The sequence below is a fragment of the Schistocerca nitens genome, chromosome 1, assembly GCF_023898315.1.
Source record: "Schistocerca nitens isolate TAMUIC-IGC-003100 chromosome 1, iqSchNite1.1, whole genome shotgun sequence".
Lineage (NCBI taxonomy): Eukaryota > Metazoa > Arthropoda > Insecta > Orthoptera > Acrididae > Schistocerca > Schistocerca nitens.
Window position 1 is genome coordinate 942,736,455 of NC_064614.1, and position 9,240 is coordinate 942,745,694.

General features: G+C 43.6%; 1 protein-coding gene across 1 annotated transcript in view; it reads right to left on the bottom strand.

The window, feature by feature from the left end:
- The window catches only part of LOC126194042 (hexokinase-1-like), a 293,879-nt gene extending 285,040 nt beyond the window's left edge, over window positions 1-8,839 (bottom strand). Inside the window, exon 1 of the mRNA XM_049932735.1 lies at window positions 8,689-8,839. The gene's annotated coding sequence lies outside the window, so the exon portion shown is untranslated. The remainder of the gene's footprint in view (window positions 1-8,688) is intronic.
- Window positions 8,840-9,240: the final 401 nt, after the last annotated feature.

Sequence of the window (9,240 nt, forward strand, 5' to 3'; positions counted from 1 at the left end):
GAGTGTAACGGGAGGAATTGTCCTTTCATTTCGCTTTAGGTAACTGTTTAACTGTTATTTTAAGTGTCATGTTGAACGTGCATATCGCATGACTCACAGCACAGACAGGTAACATAATGAACAACACCGATTAGCTGCAGAACAATTAAATCTCGTAGGTAGCTTGAAAATGGTGTACCTGAAAACAATTTTATTACGCGATTGCAAGTACGTGATGAGCAATTAAATAATAGTAATGGTCAATTCATTGACATCTATTATAATAAATTAACACATGGTACGTTGTGAAACTGTACAAAACATTGGTTACTTTTCTGTACTGGATGTAAGTGAAAAACTGTTACAGAAAACAGAAATGAAGCGTTTCAGAACAGCAAATACAGAACAAAATGTAAGAACAAGGTATCATATAAATACAAAGTATACAACGTTGCGTACAGGATTATAGAATAAAACCGGTATATTATCAAGACAAAATGGAAAACATTTGCACATACTTTTGGCATATGTCAACATACATCAATATAAAGTACAATGTGTGTGTCTTCTTGAGTATTATATAACATGCACCATCCACAATATTTCGTGATTTTCATTTATAATTAAGAACTTGATGTTCCAAACAGTGACGGAAAAGATTCAGTTAACATATCAACATTTACTGCCGGCCAGAGTGGCCGAGCGGTTCTAGACGCTACAGTCTGGAACCGCGCGACCGCTACGGTCACAGGTTCGAATCCTGCCTCCGGCATGGATGTGTGTGATGTCCTTAGGTTAGTTTGGTTTAAGTAGTTCTAAGTTCTAGGGGACTGATGACCTCAGAAGATAAGTCCCATAGTGCTCAGAGCCATTTGAACCAACATTTACTGCTCTTCAGAGCACTGTAGGAAATTCTGAGATAAGAAATTTGATATACGACGCATGGGGTCACAGAAGTCACGAAATGCCTTAAAACTGGGCTTTGGAAAACAGTTTTTATCAGCTGTTTAGAGTACCAATCACAGAGAAATTTCGCAACACTTTGTTTTGATATGAAAATAGGGGAAAAGAAATTGCGCATAGAAGATTAATGAAGAGTCCAAAACGTGGAACAGTCGAAATGTAAATAATAATAATACGTGATACAGCATGCAAAAAAAAAAGCCAGAGACAGGATAATGGGTAGGTTAGCCTTGAGCTAGTAAGTCGATAACTCTCTCACAGGATAAAGAGGAAGCTTTGCACTGTTTGCAGTACATAACGCAATTTTTTCAAACCACACTTTCCGTGACAAAATTTTGCAGTTTTAAGGAAACAAGTCGATTATTTTCACTATTTTGTAACGCGTTAGTTATTTTAATTGGTGTTTTATTTAAATCAATGTGTTGTGACATAAAGCATCTCTCTGTTATAACACTTTAGGATCTCTAAAGAAATAACGTTTCTCCATGACTAAAGTGTTACCGAACTGCTGATACTTTTAACATCCTGAATTACTTTATTTGTCCCCTGCAAGTCTATCAAGAGTTAAATCGCTCATCTGTTGCACTCTATAGACTTAAACATTCCGGTGCACAAGGGTTTGGCTTTGGTTGTTTTGGGGGAAGAGACCAAACAGCTAGGTCATCTGTCTCACTGGATTAGGGAAGGACGGGGAAGGAAGTCGGCCGTGCCCTTTCAAAGGAACCATTCCGGCATTTGCCCCGAGCGATTTAGGGAAATCACGGGAAACCAAAATGAGGACGGCCAGACGCGGGACTGAACTGTCGTCCTCCAGAATCCGAGTCCAGTGTGCTAACCACTGCGCCACCTCACTCTGTGGTGCACAAGGGATATACAGGGTGTTACAAAAAGGTACGGCCAAACTTTCAGGAAACATTCCTCACACACAAATAAAGAAAAGATGTTGTATGGACATTTGTCCGGAAACGCTTAATTTCCATGTTAGAGCTCATTTTAGTTTCGTCAGTATGTACTGTACTTCCTCGATTCACCGACAGTTGGCCCAATTGAAGGAAGGTAATGTTGACTTCGGTGCTTGTGTTGACATGCGACTCATTGCTCTACAGTACTATCATCAAGCACATCAGTACGTAGCATCAACAGGTTAGTGTTCTTCCACCTACGCTCAATGGAGCACGTTATCATGATTTCATACGGGATACTCTACCTGTGCTGCTAGAACATGTGCCTTTACACGTGGTTCAAGCACGAAGGCGCTCCTGCACATTTCAGTCGAAGTGTTCGTACGCTTCTCAACAACAGATTCGGAGAGGCGGACCAATTCCATGGCCTCCACGCTCTCCTGACCTCAACCCTCTTGACTTTCATTTATGGGGGCATTTGAAAGCTCTTGTCTACGCAACCCCGGTACCAAATGTAGAGACTCTTCGTGCTCGTATTGTGGACGGTTGTGATACAATACGCCATTCTCCAGGGCTGCATCAGCGCATCAGGGATTCCATGCGATGGAGGGTGGATGCTTGTATTCTCGCTAACGGAGGACATTTTGAACATTTCCTGTAACAAAGTGTTTGAAGTCACGCTGGTACGTTCTGTTGCTGTGTGTTTCCATTCCATGATTAATGTGATTTGAAGAGAAGTAATAAAATGAGCTCTAACATGGAAAGTAAGCGTTTCCGGACACATGTCCACATAACATATTTTCTTTCTTTGTGTGTGAGGAGTGTTTCCTGAAAGTTTGGTCGTACCTTTTTGAAACAGCCTGTAGAAATAATGGAAAGGCAAACACTGCTATTCCGGAACCGTGCGACTGCTACGGTCGCAGGTTCGAATCCTGCCTCGGGCATGGATGTGTGTGATGTCCTTAGGTTAGTTAGGTTTAAGTAGTTCTAAGTTCTAGGGGACTGGTGACCACAGCAGTTGAGTCCCATAGTGCTCAGAGCCATTTGAGCCAACACCGCTATTAAGAGGTAAAAGTCGTAACAACTTACAGGTTATGAAAGACGAATCATAAACTGCGGTGACAAAAATCATGGGACACCCCACAGTATCGTGTCGGACCTCCCGGGGTAATGTAGCAAGTCGATGTGGCATGGACTCAAAAAGTCGTTGGATGTCCTCTGCACAAATATTAGGTCATGCAGACTCTATGGGCGTCCATAATTGCGACAGTGCTACCTATGCAGGATTTTGTGCGCGAACTGACCTCTCGATTATGTCCATTAATGTGTGATGGGATTCATCTCTGGAGATCTGGGTGGACGTATGCTCTGCCGAATTGTTCACGAAGTTCTTCAAACCAATTGGGAGCAATCGAGGAACGGTGACATAGCGCATTGTCATCCATGAATGGCTACAAATGGTCTCCAAGTAGTCAAACATAACCATTTGCAGTCAATGATCGGTTCAGCTGGACCAGAGGCTCCAGTCCATTCCATGTAAACACAGTACACCTCATTATAGAGCCACAACCAGCTTGCACAGTGCATTATTAACAACATGGTTCCATGGCTTCGTGGCGTCTGCATCACACTCTAACCCTACCATCAGTTCTTACCAACTGAAACCGGGACTCTTGCGACCAGTCCATGGCAGTCCAGTCGTCTAGGGTCCAGCCGATATACTCACGAGCCCAAGAGAGGCAGTGCAGGCGATGTCATGCTATTACCAAAGCCTCTAGCGTCGGTCGTCTGCTGTCATAGCCCATTAATGCCCAATTTCGCCGCACTGTCTAACGGATACGTTCCTCGTACCTCCCACATTGATTTCTGCAATGAATTCGAGCAGTCTTCCTTATCTATTAACCAAGACAACCCTACGCAAATGCCGCTGCTCTCAGTCTTTCAAGTGGAGGCTGTCAGCTACTAAGTTGCCCGTGGTGAGAGGTAATGCCTGAAATTTGGTCTTCTCGGCATACTGTTGACACTGTGGATCTCCGAACACTGGATTCCATAGCGATGTCCGCAACGGGATATCCCCGCGCCTAGGTTCAAATGGCTCTGAGCACTATGGGACTCAACTGCTGAGGTCATTAGTCCCCTAGAACTTAGAACTAGTTAAACCTAACTAACCTAAGGACATCACAAACATCCATGCCCGAGGCAGGATTCGAACCTGCGACCGTAGCGGCCTTGCGGTTCCAGACTGCAGCGCCTTTAACCGCACGGCCACTTCGACCGGCCCCGCCCCTAGCTCGAATTACTCTTCTGTGTTTGAAGGTGTTAATCCCCGCCATGCGGCCATAATCATGTAAGAAACCTTTTCACATGAATCACCTGAGTAAATGGTTCAAATGGCTCTGAGCACTATGGGACTCAACAGCTGTGGTCATAAGTCCCCTATAACTTAGAACTAGTTAAACCTAACTAACCTAGGGACATCATACACAACCATGCCCGAGGCAGGATTCGAACCTGCGGCCGTAGCAGTCGCGCGGTTCCGGACTGAGCGCCTAGAACCGGTAGACCACCGCGGCCGACTCACCTGAGTACAAATGACGGCTCCGCCAACGCACTGGCCATTTATACCCTGTGTCCGACACACTACCGCCACTTATATATATATAGTGCTATCCCATGACCCCTGTCGCCTCAGTCTCTTCGAAATTTGGAGGTGGATTTCTGAGACTACAACAACGAAAAGAACCCATAGAAACACAGCTCGAAAATGTTTCGGTCTTGAGCTGTTAATGAAATAATATATCACACAGTTCTCAACTCAGAAACTTATAACAAGGTTTCAAAATGTTCTCCTTTAGCGTACACACACACACGTACTCATTGGATCATGGACTTTCTCTCCCTTTGAAGCATCTTTGACGGTTCCTAATGCTTGTAGAGGGTTATATCACACGTCGACGAAGGGCCACTGCATGAGGAAAGTCCGCTGCAGAAACCATTTGCTTTAAATGGCTCTCGCAGACTACAATCCGAAGGAACCAGGTCGAGGAAAAGTGCAGATTGCGATGCTCCCCTATCTATCCTTGAGGCATGACTGAATTACGCAGGGGCCCCATCATGCACATACCTTTTACTACTACCTATTTACGGAGACATATCGTGTGGTATATCTAACCCTTGTACACGGAATATTTGGGATGTCTGGTAGAACACGGGCACCGAACAGTGATCTGCAATTCCAGTCCAAGTAATCCTAAACCGTTGCTGAGATCTTACTCAACTAGTACCAAGCAGATTTCCATCCGCCCACAGATACTGCGAGAGTGCGTGCGTGGGGACATACTGAACACTGGTATGAGTTTCAGACTCGACAACATTCTAAAACGGCTTTTCATTAACACGTTATAAACGAATAATTTGGAAAATAAGTTTATACTCTTTCTTTCTTTTGGTGTAAGTAATCGATGTCAGGACATTTTGAAAGTGTTCTAAAAGACTAGGATACTAAAATGCGCGAAGAAAGGACAGGAATACCTGACTTTTTGGCACGTCTTAAATTGATCTGGACGAGGACAATGCCGGGACTTCGTTTCTGGAATGTTACGAGCAGTTATAAAAGCCGCAAGTACAAAGTTTTTCCTTACACGGATGGCCAGAAATTAACAACTCAGTGCTACCTAAGTCGCATTTACATTCAGATGCAGTTGGAGGCCAGAGCACATAAAATTTGAAGCATACTGATTATGTTGCGAAATAAGTACATCTTCCCGCAAGTCGTCTTCAGAATCTTCAAATGTCTATGGGAAAAAAAGTCAACAACAATCAGAATTCAAGAAGTCAGCAAAGGCTTGGGATAAAAACAACACAAGAAATAAAGTAGTAATGAAAAAGGAATGTTTTGGAGCGAGAACTTCAAACATACAAGGTTTCCAAGAGAGGAAGAAAAAAGTAAACATCGAGGTGGCCTTAAACAAGAGGATAGTGTTATCATTTCATAGATACAGCGCTACGCCTGTGCAGCCAAAGAGAAAATATTGTAACAGTGTTTCAACTGATTGGGCCTGGCAAGTATTCTTGGCCATGCTATACGTGTTGCTAAATAGTACCTGCTTTTCAATCTTGTTAGGTATTTTCATACTAGCACATTACGTGCATAATGTGACACACCTTGTATGGTTGTGTGGACGTGCTATAGATACGTGGACTTTATCTACCTTTAAATTATTTACATTTATGATTATTTTTTTACCCTGTTACACTTGTGTTTTTAAGGTTTTGTTTACCGTGACTCGACAAGTTTCGATTAGGTGTGCAGTTCTTGTATTTACGTATGTTGGTATCACCTACTTTTAATCTGCATTCATGGTTTTAGTTATGTTAATAATTTTACATTACTACACCTGCTTTGAACACATGTGTCCATTGCGGATACACATGTGACAAGCCATATGATACCAACTGAATATACTAATATGTCTGTACTTCCAAGCTCATGCATTCTGTATGTTTACGCACTTGTCTCAATTTCAGCGCTGTTTTCGTACAACAATGTTGGCTATACGAGTAATTCGTTTTGCCTACACGTGTGATTCGTTTTGCGTATCTTGTGGATGAAGTTTTTATGTAAGTGGAATACACTTCTGTGCTTGCCACGTGGTTCGTGTTCACATGCTGTTTGAAAACGCCAAGAAATACAAACATCGAAGTACTGCGAAGAATACATACACAGCGAGAAACGATAACAATGTTTAAAAGAAGATAAACTGCATATCTACGAATATATCAAGGAACGCCAAGTACAGTGCGTCCCGAAAGGAATGGTTAATATTGCGTAATATTCTAGTAAATATGGGCTCTAAAGTGCATACCTTAAGAACTATGAGCAGTACTTCATCTTCGCTACTGTGAAACAAATCTGTTATACTGAAAGCATTGTGAGATGTGGTAGTCTGGACCAAAACAAGAAAAAAATCATTAAACATGGGCTCTAAAGGCATGCCTTAAGAATGTGTGTGTGAAATCTTATGGGACTTAACTGCCAACGTCATCAGTCCCTAAGCTTACACACTACTTAACCTAAATTATCCTAAGGACAAACACACACACCCATGCCCGAGGGAGGACTCGAACCTCCGCCGGAATCACATGCCTTAAGAGTTAAGATCACTTGTTCACTAGAAAAGATTTGTTTCACAACATCGATGCTGAAGAAGTGCTTACAGCTCGTAAGTTATGTATTTTAGACCCCGCGTTTACCAAACATATTTGCTTCGAATGGTCGTTCCTGTCATATACCTGAATATTGACCGTTCGTCCTGAGGCACCCTGTATATGTTAAAAACCTATGTATACAGTTCATCTTTTTGTTCTCTTTATTATGGTTGTGTTATATTTTGCCGCGCCGGATTAGCCGATCGGTCTCAGGCGCTGCAGTCATGGACTGTGCAGCTGGTCCTGGCGGAGGTTCGAGTCCTCCCTCGGGCATGGGTGTGTGTGTGATTGCCCTTAGGATAATTTAAGTTAAGCTTAGGGACTGATGACCTTAGCAGTTACGTCCCAAAGATTTCACGCATATTTGAACAATTTTGTGTTATATTTTGTCTAAAGAGTGGAGTATTGTTCCCCCAACAAGCCCACCCTCGCCCGTACGGGAAAAAGGAATGACACAATAAAGAAAAACGAAATACATAGACACTGCTGGGAACTACAACATATTACTTCCTTACCTCATAGAGTGAGGTTGAATATCCTACGTAAATACTAGTTATGTTCTAAGTTTTAACTTTCCGTTACTTTATTTTTAACGTCAGCAAATTTTATTTGGCGACAATGTTGGGATTCAGTATGCTTGAAAATGACAAAAATGTCAAAACTGGAATCGCAGTAAATATTTTTAACAGGCATAATCGGAATGGCTAATTTTAATATTGTATCGTTGTCACAGAAGAGAACAGCACATTTGAAAAGAAGCAAAACGAGGATAATGGAATGTAGTCGAATTAAGTCGGGTGATGCTGAGGGAATTAGATTAGGAAATGAGACACTTAAAGTAGTGAAAGAGCAAAATAACTCATGATGCTCGAAGTAGAGAGGATATAAAATGTAGACTGGCAATGGCAAGGAAAGCGTTTCTGAAGAAGAAAAATTTGTTAACATCGAGTGTATATTTAAATGTCAGGAAGTCGTTTCTGAAAGTATTTGTATGGAGTGTAGCCATGTATGGAAGTGAAACGTGGACGATAAATAGTTTAGACAAGAAGAAAATAGAAGCTTTCGAAATGTGGTGCTACAGAAGAATGCTGAAGATTAGATGGGTAGATAACATAGCTAATGAGGAGGTATTGAATAGAATTGGGGAGGAGTTTGTGGCACAACTTGACAAGAAGACGGGACCGTTTGGTAGGACATGTTCTGAGGCATCAGGGGATCACAAATTTAGCATTGGAGGGCAGCGTGGAGGGTAAAAATCGTAGAGGGATACCAAGAGATGAATACACTAAGCAGATTCAGAAGGATGTAGGTTGCAGTAAGTACTGGGAGATGGAGAAGCTTGCACAGGATAGAGTAACATGGAGGGCTGCATCAAACCAGTCTCAGGACTGAAGACCACAACCACAACAACATCTTTGCCTGAAGCAAGAGTCGAGCCCACAAGCTAAGCTATTTGAGGCAGCAATGATACACCAAGACAACGAATGCCCGCATCGAACGAGTTGAGCAGGTCGCGACAAACGTTTCCGAAATGGTCGGCAGTTCTCGATGGGCAGTTAGGGAAGAAGGAGAGGATCCGACTGCGCGGCCCAGCCGCCTCACTTGAGACGGAGCGGCGCCGGCGGCAAGCGAGTACCTGTTGCGGTGGTCCTGCTGCGTCGCGATGCGGCGTGACGTGGCGTGGCGCGGTGTGTCGTGTCGTGCGGGCCTGCGGCAGTGTTCGCGGCGCGGGTTGGCGCAGGACTGCGGCCTGGCCGCGCACGCCGGCGGTTTTACTGCGCACGCCTCGCCGCGACCTCGCCGCTCTGCCGCCACACACACCGCGCGCTCCTCTCGCAGCAGGAAGACCGCCGCGGCCGCAGCAGACCACCCTGCGTCCAGTGCAACTGTACATAACGTCGTCGTTGTTGCTGCTAAGTCACGGCGCAACACAGACGTCAGCAGCGCGCGAACGACATCAGTATAAAAATTATGCCGCCGTTGGATAAGCAGCTGCCAGCAGAAAGTCGTATACTCCTAACTCACTCATTTGTTACATAGTTTAATTCTTAATTTCTTTGCGTGTTTATGGTACTTGCATTGTTCAAATTCATAAATTTCGGGCGTATTATAGTATTTGAGAGTTGTAGCATCGCGTTTTAGTACCTGAATAGCGTAAAATCGCGTAGTCTCCTTCCGCCGCCAAGCA